This window comes from Alexandromys fortis, unplaced genomic scaffold (assembly GCF_014885135.2).
Source record: "Alexandromys fortis isolate MF-2015 unplaced genomic scaffold, M_Fortis_MF-2015_v1.1 scaffold_96, whole genome shotgun sequence".
NCBI lineage: Eukaryota > Metazoa > Chordata > Mammalia > Rodentia > Cricetidae > Alexandromys > Alexandromys fortis.
In genome coordinates, this window is record NW_026068053.1 from 6,228,325 (window position 1) to 6,249,175 (window position 20,851).

The window sequence follows — 20,851 nt, forward strand, 5'->3', positions numbered from 1 at the left end:
GATCTGGTGCCCTCTTCTGGCCTGCAGGCACACATACAAACAGAATACTGACAATACTGTATACATAATAAATAAATAAATCTTTAAAAATTGTTTAAAAAAACAATTTGTTGGATTTAATGCTTTCTTTTACCAATGATTCTATTTTCTTTATATTATCTTCAGTGCCTGAGATTCTTTCTTATATCTCTTATATTCTGTTGTTTATATTTTTCTCTGTAGTTTCTGTCCATTTATCTGGATTTTCCATATCCAGAATTTCCTTTATTTGTGCTTTCTTTATTACCTCTACTTCAGTGTACAAGTCTTGAACTGTTTCCTTCATCAATTCTTGGTTTTCTTGTGTTTCTTTGAGGGATTTATTAATTTTTTCCAATATTTTGTTTGTCTTCTCTTCCATTTCTTTAAGGGAGCTTTCAATTTCCTCTTAAAAGGTCTTCATCGTTTTCATAAAGTTACATTTAAAGTCATTTTCTTCTACATCTTCTGTGTTACAATGATCAAGTCTTCCTATTGTGTGACTGCTGTGTTTTGGGTTTCTATGTTGCTTTTTAGGTTGTTGGGGGAATTCTTGTATTGTTGCGTACCCATCTCTTCTTTCAAATGAGTCCTGCAGTGTCTTTGCATCTTGGTCTAATCTTTGCTGTGGCTGTCTGAATGTTTGGGAGTGTTTCTTGGTCTGCTCTGTACTGTCAATGTCTTTCTCAGAAAGCCTCTGAGATCTTTATAAGCCTGCTCTCTTGACCTTCTCTCCTGGTTTTCTCTCTTGGTACTCTCTATTAACCCCCTCAGTATTATAGCAAGCTGTTGGCCTCTCTTAAGTCCTCTCAGTATAGGAGCAAGCAGTATTTCAGAGTTCCACTGAGGTTGTAGCAGGATAGGCAGGTTTGGGGGTGGGGTGTGGCTATAAGTTGGGTGGTGGCTGTATGGGTTTCGTGCAAGAAACTCCCTGTTTGCTAGCTAGAAAAGCCAAGGGAGTTGGGGGAGGGGCCCAGGGTTTTGTCCCATTGGGGAGGTTCTTGAGAGTAGGGCATCCTGCCATGTGGCTATACACTCACCTCTTAAGTACCCTCAATATTGGAGCAAGCTGTGTTTCAGAGTTTCACACAGGTTGTAGGATTTCTCCAAATGCTTTATCAAGGTGCTTAGTGCTATTAACTTTCCACTTAGCAGAGTTTTTATAGTGTCCCATAAATTTGGATATGTTGTGCACTCATTTGCATTGAATTCTAGGAAGTCTTTAATTTTTTTCATTTTTTCTCTCAACATAGTAGTCACTCACTAGAGACTTGCTCAGTTTCTATGAGGTTGTAGGCTTTCTGTTGTTTTTGTTCTTGAAATTCAGCTTTCATTCAAACGATAAGATACAGAGGCATTGTTTCAGTTTCTTGAATCTGTTAAAACTTGCTTTGTGACTGAGTATGTGATTAAATTTTGGAGAATGTTCTGTGAAGTTCTGTGTTGAATTTTTCTGTAGATATCTGTTAAGTCCACTTGATTCATAAGGTATCTTTGCCCCATTATTTCTCTATTCAGTTTTGTCTGGATGACCCGTCCTTTGAAGAGAGTGGGGGATTAATGTGTGAGTGTCTTTGTACCATTTAACCTTTAATCATGCTTCTTTAACAAATGTGGGTCTTCTTATAACTTGGGACATAGATGTTCTAGATGTTTAGAATTAAATGCCATCTTGGTGCATTCTTCTTTTGATGACTATGAAATGCTCTTCTCCACCTCTTTTTTTTTTTTTGATGTTCTGTAAGTTTTTTTGTATCTTATAAATATGCACTTCTTTATATTAGAAACATTTTCTTCTCTTATTTTGTTAAATGTATTTTCTGGGTTTTTGAGTTGGGATTTGACATATATTACTTCTGTGTTGAGATCTGTATTAGTCAGGGTTTTATTTATTTATTTAGAGAAACAGAATTGCCAGTCTGGACATTAGATTGGCTTATATTAGGTAGGCCATGTAGTCCAGAATAGCTGCCCACACACTGGAAAAATTGCTACTAATTAGTTGCTCAGTCTGGTGTTTTATTTTATAAGTTTGTTTAAATTTTTAGTTTAATCAATAGAGAATAATTATATATTTATGAAGAATAATGCGATATTTTGATATATGCATAAAGTATAAACAGATATTAAACTAATTAATATATCTACTATCATGAAATAGACCTTGATAGCACATGCTTCATGTTTAAGAGGAGTTTTGTATGTTTTACCAACATCTACTTATTTTCCACACCTCCTTCTTCTCTCCTCTCAGGCTCCAGTAATCATCCTTCTACTCTTCTTATAAATTTGACTTCTTATATTCTGTACATAAGTGAGACCATGCCATTCCTATCTAGCTGTTCACTTTAAATCACTACAGTTAGCCAAAGGCTATGGCATGGACCTAGGAGAGATCCTAATGTTCGGAAGTGAGAGGGATGATGAAAGAAAGCATAGACCAGCTATCTCATTGGAATCATCTTTCCTCCACTTCTCTTTAAAATGTAAGTAGCATGGCAATGAATGAGACCAGAGAAAAGAGAGCAAAATATATTATTTTTGTTGATATTCCTGATAGTGGCAGTTTTCTTTAAGGTAAAATAAAAACGTATATATAAAAGACTCTAGTTTCAGAATAGAATTAGTATGAAGAGCATATCACATATTTCTGAAATCATTTTTAAAGCTTATAAAAAATAGAGGGAGAATAGGATGTTGGTATAAAAGAAATCCATATCAATTAATCATGAGGATGCTGAGCACTGTTAAACGCAGAGAGGTGATGATTACAGGTGCCTCAAGCTATGAGCTAATCAGCTTAAAGCTGGAAGAGAAAGCACAACAAATTTGACAATTGTAAACAAAGAACGTGTAAAAATCATTCTTCTGGGTAAAGGGGAAAATTGCACACTGAAGCATCTTAGTTCTGGCGGCTGTGATTGTTCATAGTGCACAGCAGCTCTAAGAGGTCCTAGACTGCACAGTAGAGAAATGCACAGACAGTTCACTGTGTGGTTGTTCATAATGTACTGGAACAGTTTGTGTGGTAAGAGTTCTCAGACTGCACATAGAGAAATGCACAAACAGTTCACTGTATGGTTGTTTATAATGTACAGGAACAGTTTGTGTGGTAAGAGTTCTCAGACTTCACCTAAAAAATGCACAAATAGTTCACAACAACAATGGGAGACAAAACAATCTTATACAATAAAGGATCATCTGGAGACATTACCATCCCTGACTTCAAACTCTATTAAAGAGCTACAGTATTGAAAACAGCTTGGTATTGGCATAAAAGCAGAGAAGTCGACCAATGGAATAGAATAGATGACCCTGACTTTAACCCACAAACCTATGAACACCTGATTTTCGATAAAGGAGCTAAAAGTATACAATGGAAAAAAGAGAGCATCTTCAACGAATTGTGCTGGCACAACTGGATGTCAACCTGTAAAAGAATGAAAATAGATCCATATCTATCACCATGCACAAAACTCAAGTCCAAGTGGATTAAAGACCTCAATATCAGTCCGAACACACTGAACCTGATAGAAGAGAAGGTGGGAAGTACTCTACAACACATGGGCACAGGAGACCACTTCCTACGTATAACCCCAGCAGCTCAGACACTAACGGCAACATTGAACAAATGGGACCTCCTGAGAATGAGAAACTTATGTAAAGCAAAGGACACTGTCACTAAGACAAAAAGGCAACCCACTGACTGGGAGAAGATCTTCACCAACCCCGCAACTGACAAAGGTCTGATCTCCAAAATATATAAAGAACTCAAGAAACTAGACCGTAAAAGGCTCATCAACCCAATTATAAAATGGGGCACTGAACTGAACAGAGAATTCTCAACAGAAGAAGTTCAAATGGCCAAAAGACACTTAAGATCATGCTCAACATACTTAGCGATCAGGGAAATGCAAATCAAGACAACTTTAAGATACCATCTTACACCTGTCAGAATGGCTAAAATCACAAACACCAATGATAGCCTTTGCTGGAGAGGTTGTGGGGAAAGGGGTACACTCATCCATTGCTGGTGGGAATGCAAACTTGTGCAACCACTTTGGAAATCAGTGTTTCGGTTTCTCAGGAAATTCGGGATCAACCTAACCCTGGATCCAGCAATATGACTCTTGGGAATATACCCAAGTGATGCCCCATCATACAACAAAAGTATATGCTCAACTATGTTCATAGCAGCATTGTTTGTAATAGCCAGAACCTGGAAACAGCTGAGATGCCCTTCAATGGAAGAATGGATGAAGAAAGTATGGAATATATACATATTAGAGTACTACTCAGCAGTAAAAAACAATGACTTCTTGAATTTTGCAAACAAATGCAGGCAAATGGATGGAAATAGAAAACACTATCCTGAGTGAAGTAAGCCAGACCCAAAAAGAGGAACATGGGATGTACTCACTCATATTTGATTTCTAGCCATAAATAAAGGACATTGAGCCTATAATTTGTGATCCTAGAGAAGCTAAATAAGAAGATGAACCCAAAGAAAAACATATCCTCCTGAATATTAACCTTCATCAGGCGATGAAAGGAGACAGAGACAGAGTCCCACATTGGAGTACCGGACTGAAATCTCAAGGTCCAAATCAGGAGCAGAAGGCGAGAGAGTACTAGCAAGGAACTCAGGACCACGAGGGGGGCACCCACACACTGAGACAATGGGGATGTTCTATCGGGAACTCACCAAAGCCAGCTGGACTGGGTCTGAAAAAGCATGGGATAAAACCGGACTTGCTGAACATAGCGTACAATGAGGACCACTGAGAACTCAAGAACAATGGCACTGGGTTTTGATCCTACTGCACACATACTGGCTTTGTGAGAACCTAGGCAGTTTGGATGTTCACCTTACTAGACCTGGATGAAGGTGGGTGCTCGTTGGACTTCCCACAGGGCTCTTGGGGCTGACGGGGGGGGGGGTTTGGGTGGGGGGAGGGGAGGGAAATGGGAGGCGGTGGCGAGGAGGAGGCAGAAATCTTTAATAAATAAATAAATAAAAAATGATGGGAGAATAACAGGAACATAAAATTACTAAATTCTTCAGCAACTGGACCTAGGCATACTGACATTTGTGTTTCCATACCACACCGCATTTAAATACCATAGCACCTTTGCAATGAACTGTGTGGGTAAATCTAAAGCACCCAATGCTAAGCAATTTGAGTTGCAAAAGGATACATATAGAATAATATAATTCATGTAGAATTATAAATATTCAAAATAATGATGCATATTTATATTTTACATATGCAAAACATGAAGTTTAAAAATACAAAATTCAGGAATTAGATCATCTTAAAAAGGGGAGGAAGTATATGGTAGAAGCAAGTTGGAGACATCTACATTTGAACTTTTTCTTCCTTTAAAATGGGAGAAAATAAGAAAAATGTGTTCATTAAACCAGGCTCAATTTTTATGCACTTGGATGCTGTTCTCATTTGTCTATATTTTCATTGTGCCTCAAAGGAAGAGGGGAATGAGATAATATGTATTTTTTAATTTATTTGACTCTTTTTACCTGAGAGCCTTCAGAGATCCTTCAATGTCAAATTTATGCCTTTTGTAGTCTGAAAAACTTCCAACATAGGGCAGAAACGTTTTATGTTTAGCAAGGAGACCCACTCACCTTTATGGATTTGAGATACATCAGTGGCTTGTGGCACAAGAACAGAAAGCTTTTTCTTTATCCTGCAAGTTCTAATGGAGCCCAAGCATGCTATCCTAGTTGAAAGGAGAACAGTTTTAGAATCGTGACCGGATCTGCTGACAAGGAATAGATTGCAGATTGTTCTTGGAAGAAATCAGGTATTGAAGAAAGTCAAGAGGTTATCAGACTGAGTCAGCCATGAGAACATTTCATATTGAGAACAGACAAGATGATATTATTTGTAGGCAAAAATAAGATTAATAGAAGAAAATAGCTCCATCTGTCAAGAGTATGCTCGTTAATGGATTAACAAGAAAATTGCTTGGAAGCTTTTCATGCCAATACAAATTTAAATTAGAGTCTTTTCAGAGAAATGAGTGAATGCTTTTTTTTAAATTATCTTTGAGTTTAGACAGAGACTTCTATGTGAAAAATAAGTAACTTGTTCATTCTACTTATTTTTAGTCTAACAAATATTGAATTACATAAGTAAATTCTAGTGGAAATATTATAAACCCAAACCTAACATTTTCTTTGAAATCAATTTGAGTCAAATCTCTACTTGGACAGCTGGCATATAACAGAATAAACATATACTTGAAGTGTCACAAAACATTGGTTTTTATTTAGTTAACTTCTCTATGAGTGATTCATAAAGTTCTGTTGTGTGGACCAGCAAGAAAATTCTATGATACCACATGGACTGTGGAGGGTACAGTTAAAGAAATAAAAGCAATTGCAAATGACAGGATGCAGATATAAAATTCAATCTGCAATCTGCATTTTTTACTGAAAATAGGTCCTGTAGAAGAAAAAGACTTTTTTTGCTGTAGTTATTTTAGCATCTTATAGAAGACACAGACCTTTATCCTCTCCTTCATTTTACATCCTGATACTCAAGTTATAAAGTACAAAATCGGGAAATGAGAAAAATTCATTATAACAAGCCTCTTTATTATGAAACAAAGACAAACCATGGATCTTTATTCATATTAATTAAAAAATGTTTGTCTAAGTAGAGTCACTAATTTAGAGGAATATAAATAGTCCTTGGAGAAGTAAAGGTCCAGAATAAAAATGGTCTCACAATTTGGGGTGTTTGGGACAGAGCAGTACTTTATTTTACAGCCAGTGTGTTTCAGGAAACAATCCAGTTGCATCAAATTTGTTCTTTATGACAAGCAGATAAGATGCCTGCTATCTTTCCTATTTAAAAAATAGAAAAAAAATGGAATGAAGTTTAATTTGCTTCTTAACATCACACAACATGAAAGGGGTAAGCATGTAGGTTGAAAGGAAGGGAGATTAAGCCCAAAGCACATGAGTCCTTCGTTTTCCCTCTCTTACTATTTAGGCCAGGGTTTTGCCTAGGAAGATGTTCACCTCTCACCTCTACTGTGATATATCTTTAGATATCTGGCATCCTCACTCTCATTTTTTTTATTTATTACATTTTTAAAAAAATATCAATCCAAGTTCCCACTCCCTACACATACTCACCCAACCCAACTCCAATTCCCAGGGAAGATAAAGCACACTGCAAGGTCCAAGGCCCACCCCACTATACCTAGGCTGAGCAAGGTATACATCCAAAGAGAATAGGTTCCCAAAAAGCCAGTACATGCAGTAGAAATAAACCCTGGTGCCACTGCCATTGGCCTCTCAGTCTGCCCCAGCCATGCAACTGTCATCCACGTTCAGAAGGACTAGTTTAGTCCTATGCTGGTTCCTTCCCAGTCTGCCTGGAGTTGGTGAGCTCCCTTTAGCTCAGGTATACTGTTTCAGTGGCTGTCCCAACATGTTCTTGACTTGTCGCTATAAATACTACTCATCAGACTTTAAACCCCAAACTGAGTGCTATCTCTTTTGTCACCTTGTAGACTGATAATGACATTTGCTTATTTTATGGATGATTTCTGATAAAAATTATCCTTCTACAAATTTTCAAATACTCCTTTGAGGGATATACTATTATTTCCTCAGTTTACAATATGGTAGATAACAGAACCATAAGTTATTTCAATGTATTGATAGCCATGGCTTTGGTAACTAACAAAATTTCAAAAACAGGGTGACATAAAGAACTGTTGGTCTTTTATTACTCTTTCATTGAGGCTTATTCTTTGCTGTATTCATTAGTTTGTTCTTTTGAGTAATAACACCCAAACTGAGCAACTTAACACCATACTTATGAAAATTTGGGCTGCCTGGGGCATTGAGTTTGTCAGCAAGAACTCTCCAAATAGCTTGGGTTTGGACTGTTATCAAAGATCAAAGGTCAAAGGTCATTCCAAGATGTCTCCTGTGGCACTATCTAGAGATATAGCCTGCACTGTCTATGTGTCTCCTTGCAGTATTTGAACTTGCCTTTTAGACCAGCATTCAATGTGACCCATCAATTTAGTATGTTTGTTCTTATTCTTTTAACATATTTTATTTACTCTTTTCATTCATGAGTATAATCCCTTTTGATTATATCCACTTACCATTACCTCAGTCTGTCTCCTGCCAGACTCATGTATGCCTTGTTTTTTTCATATATATATATGGAATATATATATATTTCAAAATATTTTTTAAAAATATATAACCCAGCAACATTTAGAATCAAATGTCTTTTGTCAGTTGTTGCTCCTCCCTCAGTAGTCAAACAATTAAAAGACAGCACAATAATCTTCAGTATCTACATTCCCTACATATTTTCCATCTTTGTTTTAAACTATATTTTGATATTTTTAGTTTTAGTTTTGCTTTTTTTTGAGATGGTTTCTCTTTGTATCTTTGACTGTTCGGGAACTCACTCTGTAGACCAACCTGTCCTTGAACTCACAGAGATCCACCTACTTCTGCCTCACAAGTGCTTGGTTAAAAGGGTTGTGCCACCACACCCAATATTCTCTTTCATTTTTTAAGGCCTTTATCCTTTTTCTTTTCTATTCCAGGCCTACATATTTTTTTTTAAATACACTGTGAACCATTTAGAGGTTTCTTTTCATCTGAATCTATCTTTACTGTATATCTCTCTTTGCCACCACCAAGAAGCATTAAAGTGCTTCGTGGCAGGGCTTTTTAAAAGAGCTACAGGGTATTTGCAGCTAAAATTGAGTCAGGAAGCCTCTCTTAAAGGAGACACGCTTTCCTTTAGCAAACAGAGACCACCTGATAATGCTGCTACCAAGAAGCCATGCTTACCTCTGTTCTTTTGTGTCTACAATTACTTCTCAAGCTCTCTCAATGTGGGTTTCTTATGTGGATGTAGTTGCCCATGTTGGCAGCATTTGTTGTTTGTTGACAGAAGTTTCTGTACCACCTGGTCCTGTAGTTGTTCAACCCCAAGGAAACACACAGAGGCCTACATTATTTATAAACTGCTGGTACAGTACTATGGGAAACATTTTAGAATCAAGCTAGACAAGGCATCTAGACATATATCTCTTTCATATATTTGCTCATATATGATGTTAATCAGAGATGATGTTTCAATATCTAATGTCTACCTTATAAATATATGACAGAAGTATTGTTTATTACCATGGTGATGTCTATTAGGGACTCCCAGAAGTGTGTCTGTGGAGTTTACTACTTTCACATCTGCTGCTTCAGAAAGAGTCTCCCCCAGATTCTGGCACAATCTCTCCTATTGCTTGTTTAGTTTGTTGTTCAATGATACAAAGAGAGACTGTGACTTATTGAATATCTGATTTAAGATTTGGCCAATTACATTTCTAGAAGCCTATTAGGTACTTACATTTGGTTTACCCATGCTATTTTAAAGTGTCTGAGATGACTGCTGAAAACAGTGGGGGCTGAGCTAGGAGCACACAGCACTGACTTCAGGAAGAAAGTTCCACATTTTGAGCATACTGGAAAAGCTGATAAGAAATCACCTGAGAGAAATGGCATAGTTTTAAAACCATCCCTAATAGAAAACAATGTGTGATACAAATATGTTAAGTATATGTCATGTGTAGGGAGAAGGCAGCTAAAGATTTTTCTTGGTTGCTGAAAGACCTTACCCTTGACTCAAAACACCAGATTTAGTAATACTTACACTATTTTGTCAAATAAAAATATAAATAATTTTGGATTGATGATAGGGTTTATCCCCAAAGATCATGAACTATGGAAAATACTTTAGTTTTCTATGTAACCTGATAGCTTTGCTATCCTCTAATACTCTACCTACTACAATATTCTTTGAGTAGTCATTACATTTTGTGGAAATGTAGATCTGTGTGTGTGTGTGTGTGTGTTTGTGTGCGCGTGTGTGTATGTGTGTGTGTATATGTGTATTCCCATGTAGGCATTTATTCTTATTTATGCACATATATGTGGAGTCCAGAAGTTCATGTTGGGTGTCTTCCACCATGACTCTTCATCTTAAATTTCTAGAGAGTGTCTCTTGAGGAATTTGGCTCTCACTGCTGAGCTGTCAGCAAGCTCTTTGCATTCTTCTGCCTGTTGCAGGATTGGGGGAAGGTCCATGTCTCAAAAAATGTTCAGACCCATAACTTGGGTGGGGCAAGATGGAGACAAAGAAAAGTTTAGGCCTCTGATCCTCCTGGGGTTGTCTGCAAACATCCTGGGACAATATTTGTTAGAACAAATGGATGCCGTTATTACCACTGACCACCTAGCCTTTTATGATGATAAAACTGATCAAGGTGTCATCAGGCAGATCCCCCGATACCTGCATACACCCCAAAAATAGAGTTCATGGCCCCCAGAGTCCCCTACCATTAGGTGAGCACCTAGTAAGCCTGTATGGGTGGAACAGTGGCCATTACCTGAAATTAAACTTAAGATCTCTAGGAAATCATCAGAAATCTGCTTAAAGAAAGACAGTTAAGGCCCTCAATGAGCCCCTGGAACAGCCTGGTGTCTGCAATATGTAAGCCTAATGGTAACTGGAGAATGTTACAGGACCTATGAGCAATCAATGCTCATATGGAGCTAGTAGGGGCCCCTTTATGAGGCTTACCTTAGGTCACAGCCATCCCCTTCCAGCTTCACCTCACTTTAATTGATCTCAATTCCTCTTCATGAGGAGGATTGTGAAAAGTCTACCTTCTCCATTCCTACAGTTAACTCCTCACAACAGATGGACTGTTCTCCCATATGGGATGGCCTTTTGCCAACAATATTTGTATAGTGTCCTCTCTTCTTATTTTGACAAAGATAATGCCCTCCTATATGCTTATATGGATTATCTAATCATTGGGCATTTGGAGAAATCATTGCTAGCTCCCTGGGTAACCACTATTGTTGATATCCTCCAATAACATGGCTTTCAAATAGCCCTAAACAAAACACAAAAGGTACTCCCGTTTCATACATTGAGATCCCAGTTAACACTCACTCAAGCTAAAGTGAATGGACCCCAGTTAATCCTGAGCCTCTCACTTTATCTGGGTTATAAAAGATACTGGGGGAAATGAACTGGGTAAGTCCCTGGTTGTCCTGTAGAGACTGGGAGACAAGGGGGCAACCTTATGAGATCATATTTTTGCTCCTGAGGGCCGTCAGGCACTCACTTAACTCGTCAACAAGCTCCATCAAGGTTCTTTGGCAAGATACAATCCTAACATTCCAATCCAAGGCTGGATATTATTAGGGAAAAAGACCATGCTGGCTGCCATTGTACAGCAGTCACAACCACTAGAATGGGTACACACCACCCTGGGGGGGGGCACTCCCAGAGTGTATTCTCTAATCGATCAAATAGCTGATATGATCATAAAAAAATCAGGGACATGTCACTCTGACATTATTGAAAATTCCTCTAAATTAATAATTCCATTCAAAATTAAGGATTTAGGATGGGCAACCAGATATTGTTCTTGATTGAGCCTTGCCCTGGAGGGATTTCTTGGGACCCTGGACACCCAGTTTGGGGAGTTCTGGTTAGTGAAGCTATATCAAGAACTACATTGGAGAGTCCCCTTAGTCTTTTCTACTAGGCCCCTGCCCCAAGCATTCACTGTTTGCACAGATGGCGGGAAGAATGGGGACGTGTTTATAGTTTTCCCTGCAGGAGGGACCAAGACAAAGATTACCAAAATTTTCCCTTGAGGGGGATATAATCAATATAAGAAAATGATGGCTGTATATATTAGTCTACAAGAGGTTCCAGAACCCTGCAACCTCTGTTCAGACAGCTCTTTTGTGGTGAACCTACTGTCACATTTACCCTATGCCTATATCAGATTGGATGCTAATCCTATTTCTATCTTAAAGATACAACTTGGAATACATGAAGAAGTATAGGTATTAGCTTTTCTTGGAAGTTCTGGTAGAATTCTGCATTGAAACCATCGGGTCCTGGGCTTTTTTTGGTAGGGAGGTTTTTGATAACAGTTTCTAATTCTTCACGACTAATAGGTCTATTTAGATTGTTCACCTGGTTTTGGTTTAACTTTGGTATATGGTACTTATCTAAAAATATGTCCATTTCTTTTACATTTTCCAATTTTGTGGCATACAGGCTTTTGTAGTAAGATCTAATGATTCTCTGAATTTCCTCTGTGTCTGTGGTTATGTCCCCCTTTTCATTTCTGATCTTATTAATTTGCGTGTTCTCTCTCTGTTGTTTTATTAGTTTGGATAGAGGTTTATCAATCTTGTTGATTTTCTCCAGGAACCAGCTTTTTGTTTCATTGATTCTTTGGACTGTTTTCTGTGTTTCTATTTTGTTGATTTCAGCCCTCAGTTTGATTATTTCCAGTCTTCTACTCCTCCTAGGTGAGTCTGCTTCTTCTTCTTTTTTTTTTTTCTAGAGCTTTCAGGTGTGTTGTTAAGTCTCCCGATCCTATAGCCATACTAATGAATATCTTGCACATCACCATAGAACCTTCATCTGGCGATGGATGGAGACAGAGAGAAAGACCCACATTGGAGCACCAGACTGAGCTCCGAAGGTCCAAATGAGGAGCAGAAGGAGGGAGAACATGAGCAAGGAAGTCAGGACCGCGAGGGGTGCGGCCACCCACTGAGACGGTGGGGCTGGTCTAATTGGAGCTCACCAAGGCCAGCTGGACTGGGACTAAAAAAGCATGGGATCAAACCAGACTCTCCGAACATGCCGGACAATGAGAGCTGACTAAGAAACCAAGGACAATCCTACTGCATGTACTGGCTTTATGGGAGCCTAGTCTGTTTGGATGCGCACCTTCTTAGACCTGGATGGAGGATGGAGGACCTTGGACTTCCCATAGGGCAGGGAACCCTGACTGCTCTTTGGACTTGAGCAAAGGGGGATGGGGCGAGGGGAGGGAAATAGGAGGTGGTAAGGAGGCAGAAATTTTTAATAATCATAAAAAAGATACAACTTGGATAGCTCTTAGAAGGTAGAAGAAAACATATTTAGAAGGTAGAAAAAATTTTCTCAACATATTTACTAAACATCTCAGAGGACACCAAAACCTTCCTGTCTTCGTTTCCCAAGGGAATGCTGCTGTGGATGCTGTAGCTTCAGGGGTCTGTCTCAGAAATGTCTCTACTCTGCCCATACAAAATATTACCCAAATTAACTTCTATCAACTGGAAAGGATTCAAAACTTATGCCCTCAGATTCCTGCAGCAGAATTAAAGAGACTTGTTCATACATGTAAGATTTGCCAACATTTTTTTCTGTACCTCCACCCCCTTTTACAAGAGCCAGGGGTGAACCAAAGAGAGTTAGGACCCAATATAATCAGCCAAATAGATTTAACACATTATCCTCTGTTTGTCAAATTAAAATAAATGTTTATTACTGTAGACACGTACTCTAAGGTTTGCTAGGCTACTGCCCACACGGGGGAAAAGGCAAACCATGCCAAAAGCCACTTCTTACAATGTTTTCCTGTGTTGGGACTACCACAACAGGTCAAGATTGACAATGGCCCCTGTTTTATAAGTAAAACATTAAAAGAATTCTTCCAGAGATGGAATATATCCCATACCACCAGGATCCCATATAACCCTCAGGCTCAAACAATTATTGAAAGATATTACCAATATCTCAAAGAGGTTCTTATAAAACAAAAAGGGGGAGAAGTCTTCCTTCATCTACAACTGCAAAAGGTGTTATTAACCATCAATATTTTAAATTTTCAAAAATCAGATGAACAAAATAGATTCTAGAAACATTGGGGATCCCTACCAATGAGGTCCTGCATAAAGGTTAGGTGGAAGGATCCTCTCACTAACCAAGGGAGGGGCCCAGATACCTTGTTGAAACAGGGCCAAGGATATGGATTTGTCTTCTCAAACAGAAGGGAAACACCTATATGGCTACCCACTTATAACTTTAAATTCTTCCCCTCAGGACAATGGGGAAAACCAAGATGACCAATAAAGGAAGAAAGGAATTATGGTGGACAGCCCTTAAATTCAAACACAATTAAAGAAAAATCACCACTGCCCAAGGGAGATTGACCCTTGAGGAAAGTGTTGCCTGTTTATGTATTTCAGATGCCCCTCCCAGTGGTAAGAATGTTTATTCTTCTCACAGGGCTCAAGGTCCAGGTAGCAAGTCCCCACCAACCACAGAAGGGGATGTGGATCTTGTTGAGTGCTGGCACTAGAGGGGTACTAAACCAGACTTCTCAGATGATGACACCCTGAATGTGGTAGCCTGACCTGTTGTTTGACCTCTGTGATTTGGCATGTGGGAGCCTGGATGTGGGAGACTGGATTCTGGGGATAGAAGGGAGACCAGAATGCGAAGGTTTTGGGGGTATACCCTACCCCAGTCATCTCAATCTAATGAGCCTGAGTGTTCTCATGTCCTTAGGAGACATGCCCTCCTGCAGACACCCCCAGGATGCCCAGGAAGCAACTGGACTGCCTCTGCTATTAGAAACTGAGGGGGGGCATTCCTGATTAATGCTGATCTTCCTGGGGATGTGAGAGGACTGGTACTGGACATTGAATAAAAGAACATGGAGATATATTGATCTCCAGTGTCTCCCAGGTATTCCTATTCTGAAACCCCTATATGAAAGATGTACTCAATTTAGATATAACCCTCTGGTATTAACATTTACAGATCAGGGGAAGAAAAGGAAAGATATGGAGATTAAGACTATATCAAAAGCGGTATGATCATGGCCTCATACTTATGCTTCAAATGGAGATACTTCTTGAGGACCCACCTTGGATGCTGGGTCTTGTTTCCAAGCTAATGCCCATGGGGGATATGCCTGTATATACCTCAACTTTACATACCTCAACCCCCAGTCCCTGTTATCAACCCCTAAGGTATCCTTAACCAAGCAGCCTAGAGATGTAGAGGGATTAGAAGCCTCACCTTATTTGATGAAGACAATTAAGATGGCCTTTATGGCTTTAAACCTTACACCCAATGAAACCCCTGGCACCTGTTGGTTTTGCTTACAGCCACTATCCCTTCTACTCTGAAGCCTTTGGGGTAAATGACTCTTATGAAATACTAGATAAAGCTGATATTTGTAGATGGAAAAACCCTGAAATGGGGGAGATGTCGAGACTGACTATTCCCTTTTGGCAGATGTTGAACAAAATTTGTGTCTCATACACCAGACACCCTCTTCTTAACCTCACTTGTGATGTGGCTAATGGGTCTATAGCTTTATGGAGGGTGCCCAAAGATCATGGGTATTTTTGGATCTGCCAAGACACAGGGGTTACTCCCTGCCTGTCTGACCCGCATTCAGCATGACAATACTTGCCTGCTTTCATTAATTTTCCCTCATGTGCTTTACCACATGCAAGAAGAATTCCTGACCCAAAGTCATAAGAGAGAGCCCCAAATAGCCCTGGCTATCACCACATTGATGGGGCTACGGGTGGCCAGGACTGCCCTGGCCACCTCATCCCTGGTTATTTTACAACAAAAAAAAATGGGAATAATTCACTCACAATTGACAGCAACCTTAGAAAAGACAGAAACTGCAATACATTATTTAGAAAAGTCTTTGGATTCCTTAGCAAGGGTAATCTTATGAAATAGGAGAGGCTTGGACTTGCTGTTTATTGAACAGGGAGGAATTTGCAGGGTGCTTGGGGAAGAATGTTGCTTCTATGTGGACCACTCCAGGATAGTTACAAAAACCCTAGATGAGTTAAGAAAAGATATTGATTTATATAAGTCAAGAACCCTATGAGACTTAGTTTAATTGGTCCCCATGGCTTACCTCACTCATCTCTTTCCTAATTGGGCCAATGACTATTTGTTTATTGATCTGTCTTTTTGGCCCATGCATTCTCCAAAGGCTGAAACAAGCATTCCAAAACCAGATACAGCAGGTAAAACTCATGACACTTTGAGTTCATTATGATAGGCTTGATACATCTCCCCCTGCCCCCATGAACTCTCAATTTAAGGGTATCCAAACCAAAACTCCAGATAAAGGTGGCCCTGATTCATACCCTCTCTTTGATGGGCTATTCTGGCTTGGTGACCAGAGTAGGAGGTGGGATATAAAACAAAAAAGGGGAAGATGTTGAACCAAAATTATATTAGGACCTGTACCTCAAGGCCTGTAGGACAGAGAAAAGCCTGACTTGAATTTGAAAGATAGTCTCAAAGCTACCTAGTGGGGACAAGACAGCAAAATCTATGTAGATGTCCCTCCAGCCAAAGGGAGGGCTTGGCTGTCTCTCATTGGCTGGAGGTATCTCCACATCACATGATGTTACTTTACCTATATAAGCTGATGCTCACAGTAATAAACTGAGTTCCTGCTTTGATTTGACTCCTTATTGCTTCCGATTGTCCTGCATCATGGGGCTGCAGATCTGGTTATCCTGTGTCATGGGGCTGCAGAACAATATCTTTCCCTGGGGAATAAAGCTAAGGAGGCCTGACACAGGGTATTGGTCTATGTAATTGGAGTAATTAAACAATAAAAAGTAAAATGTATAAATGAGATTTAAAAAGAGGGTGATTATTTGTATATTCTTTTGTATAATCGTATCTTTGTGTTTGTTTCAAGTAAGTAATGATCTACATAAAAACATGTTTGTTTTAGTTTTTAACATCTGAAAACATGACTCTGTTGCCTTCCTTCATAAAAAGCATAACAACAAAAAAACCCACCTGACTTGTTATACAATTTTTATCCCTTTATTGAGTATGTGGCTTGTTGATTTGTTGGTATCAGAAGTTATAAAGGAGCTTTATTAAACAACACCTGGTGTAGATTTCTTTGTGACTATACTACTGATCTAGACAGAAGAGTCTTAAACCTCAGGTGACATTGAAAGATTGCCTGCTTTTAAAAATAGGCTTGCCATTTATTCAACAAAACAATTGAGCTAAGTAATTTTCCACAAAATATTTCTCTCTTGAAATTATTTGTTTTAGACTATGCATCCTGAACTAATAGATATTAAGTAAATAAATATTGAATTAATTATGAGGAAATTTTGGAGAGAAATTTTTGTAAAGTTCTGCATTTTGCTATGGTCATTGATTTTCTGGTAGATTAGTTTTACTTTTGAAGAAAGAAGAGACTATACTGCATTTTGACCCTTTTTCAAGTTGATTTTATTGTGCTAAAAACACAACACAATATTTTACTTTCTAGAGGGAGTTTAAATGCTGTACAAAGTACTGATGACAAGTTTAATTTTCCACCATCAACCTCCCAGTTCATTTATTTTTCTCAGCTGAAACTTTATGCCCTAAAAGTACTATCTCCTTTCTTCAGTGTCCCCAGTCACTGACAGCTACTGCTTTATCTTTGATTATATGAACTCGTGTGTAATAATTACTTGCTATGACTGAAATCATACAAGACTTGCTCTGTTGTGCCCAGGTTATTTCACTTAGAAAGATGTCCTCGAAAAATTAAGCTTATTCCATTTTTCAGAACTTCCTTTTAAGGACCATTGAATATTCTGTTCTATGCATAATTCACATTTTCTTTATTCATACATCTATCCATAAACATCTATCTATGAGACTGTTTCTTTATCTTGGCTGTCAAAAATATTGCTGCAATTAATGTGGGTGTGTAAGTGTCTCTTTCAGACTCTCCAGTTCTCTTGTGCATGAATCTGTTTTAACTTTGCTGGGAGTTTCCACCCTTTTCTCCATAGTGGTTATATTGCGTTAACTCTCTACCAAGAGTGTCCAAAGATCCAGTTCTTTAATTCCCTGTTAACATTTGTTTCTCTTCTTCTCTCTATTCCTTGGTCCCCCCTTGACTTCCTCCCTTTCTTCCTCTCCTTTTTATTCCCTCTCCCCCTTTCTAGTTTCCCTTCCACTTCTCTGTCATTTAAGATGCAAGACATCCTAACATTGTGAGTTGATAACTCATTGTGCTTTTCCATGATAAATAGTGATAGTAAGCATTTTCTGTGTATCTCTCCAGCATTGTCTTTGAAAAATGTCAATGTATGACTTTAATATATTTTAAAAAATGTTTCAGGTTTTCTTTTGCTATTGAACTATTTTTAGCACATCTTGGAGATTAAACTCTCTGCTAATAGTACATATATTGCAAATATTTTCTTATTCTATAAATTTCCTCTTTTTCTTTGATGATCATAATTATGAACAAAGTTGTAAGAAAGAAACACAAAGTTAGCAATATTATACCTTTTGATATACAAATATGCTACAAATACGTAATATTTGGCTGGGCAGTGGTAGCACATGTCTTTAATTCCACACATGCTTTTAATCAGGAGGTAGAGGCAGGCAGATCTCTGTGAGTTTGAGGCCAGCCTGTTCTACAACAGCTAGTTCCTAGTAACACAGAAAAATATTATCTTGAAAAATGTTAAAGACAATATTTTCAAGTTTTTATTCTGTTCCACAGACACATACATTGGACCACCGGTATCTCAAGGACACAGTGAAAGGAGACTGTCTCGCCCAATAAATGAGAGTGGAAGATGGGAGACTAGACCGTAAAAGGCTAATCAACCCAATTATAAAATGGGGCACTGAGCTGAACAGAGATCTCTCAACAGAAGAAGTTCAAATGGCCAAAAGACACCTAAGGTCATGCTCAACTTCCTTAGCGATCAGGGAAATGCAAATCAAGACAACTTTAAGATACCATCTTACACCTGTCAGAATGGCTAAAATCAAAAACACCAATGATAGCCTATGCTGGAGAGGTTGTGGAGAAAGGGGTACACTTATCCATTGCTGGTGGGAATGCAAACTTGTACAACCACTCTGGAAAGCAGTGTGGCGGTTTCTCAGAAAATTTGGGATCAACCTACCCATGGACCCAGCAATACCACTCTTGGGAATATACCCAAGAGAGGCCTTATCATGCAACAAAAATATATGCTCTACTATGTTCATAGCAGCATTGTTTGTAATAGCCAGAACCTGGAAACAACCTAGATGCCCTTCAATTGAAGAATGGATGAAGAAAGTATGGAATATATACATATTAGAGTACTACTCAGCAGTAAAAAACAAGGACTTCTTGAAGTTTGCAGGCAAATGGATGGAAATAGAAAACACCATCCTGAGTGAGGTAAGCCAGACCCAAAAAGAGGAACATGGGATGTACTCACTCATATTTGGTTTCTAGCCATAAATAAAGGACATTGAGCCTATAATTCGGGTTCTTAGAGAAGCTAAATAAGAAGGAGAACCCAAAGAAAATCATATAGGCTTCCTCCTGAATATTAACCTTCATCAGGCGATGAAAGGAGACAGAGACAGAGACCCACAATGGAGCACCGGACTGAAATCTCAAGGTCCAAATCAGAAGCAGAAGGAGAGAGAGCACAAGCAAGGAACTCAGGACCGCGAGGGGTGCACCCATACACTGAGACAAGGGGGATGTTCTATCGGGAACTCACCAAGGCCAGCTGGCCTGGGTCTGAAAAAGCCCGGGTTAAAACCGGTCTCGCTGAACATAGTGGACAATGAGGACTACTGAGACCTCAAGAACAATGGCAATGGGTTTTTGATCCTACTGTACCTATTGGTTTCGTGGGAGCCTAGGCAGTTTCGTGGATGCTCACCTTACTAGACCTGGATGGAGGTGGGTGGTCCTTGGACTTCCCACAGGGCAGGGAACCCTGATTGCTCTTTGGGCTGACGAGGGGGGGGGACTTGATTTGGGGAGGGGGAGGAAAAGGAGAGGCGGCGGTGGGGAAGAGACAGAAATCTTTAATTTATTAATAAAGAAATAAATTAAAAAAATAAATAAGGAAATTTGCCTCTTCATTTACACTAGTCACAAAATCATACTCAAAATGGACTAGGTACATTGTAGGACCCCAACACAAACAAGTGAGAAATTTTACATGATGTTGGTCCTGACGGCAATTTTCAATGTGTTCTCTCAATGCTTCCATGGACACAACAAAACTAAAGATAAACATTGGGATTATGTGAAACTAGGAATGACCTTTTAACTTACAGCAAAAAATGCAACCAGAAAATGCACACTAGAAGTTGATCTTTGAACCTATACAATTATATCAAGGATGAATATTGATGCATTAGCTACTTGGTCAGTAAAGGATCCTACTACCAAGGTTAATTATCTATTGAAGTTTAATCCCCAGGATCCATGTCATTCCCCCAATAAAAACATACAATTATAGCAAACCTTTTTGTAAAGGGAAAAGACATTGGTATAAATGTGGGTCAATTATGTCGTGTTACAGAGAATAATTTTGGGAAATCCTTAATGACATTAAGGAATTTGTTCTTGGAAATAGATGAATTAGGCTAAGAATAATTTTGTAAAGTAAAACTGAAAGAAGACTGTTCTGTTATTACCCTCAATCCCACTAAACATTCAAATTGATTCAAGATGCCATTAAACAAGCAAGAGAACTCTAATTTTGCCAGTTTCCCTTCTTTTTTTATTTTTTTATTTTTTTAAATATAATTTTTTATTGAAAAAAAAATTCCGCCTCCTCCCCGCCTCCCATTTCCCTCCCCATCTCCCTTTTCCCCCTCCTCCTTCTCCTCTCCCCCTCCCCCCACTCCTCTCCATCTCCCTCTCCAGTCTGAGGGGCAGTCAGGGTTCTCTGACCTGTGGAAAGTCCAAAGTCCTCCCCGCTCCATCCTGGTCTAGGAAGGTGGACATCCAAACTGGCTAGGCTCCCACAAAGCCAGAACATGAAGTAGGATCAAAACCCAGTGGCATTGTCCTTGGCTTCTCAGCAGCCCTCATTGTCCGCCATATTCAGAGAGTCCGGTTTTATCCCATG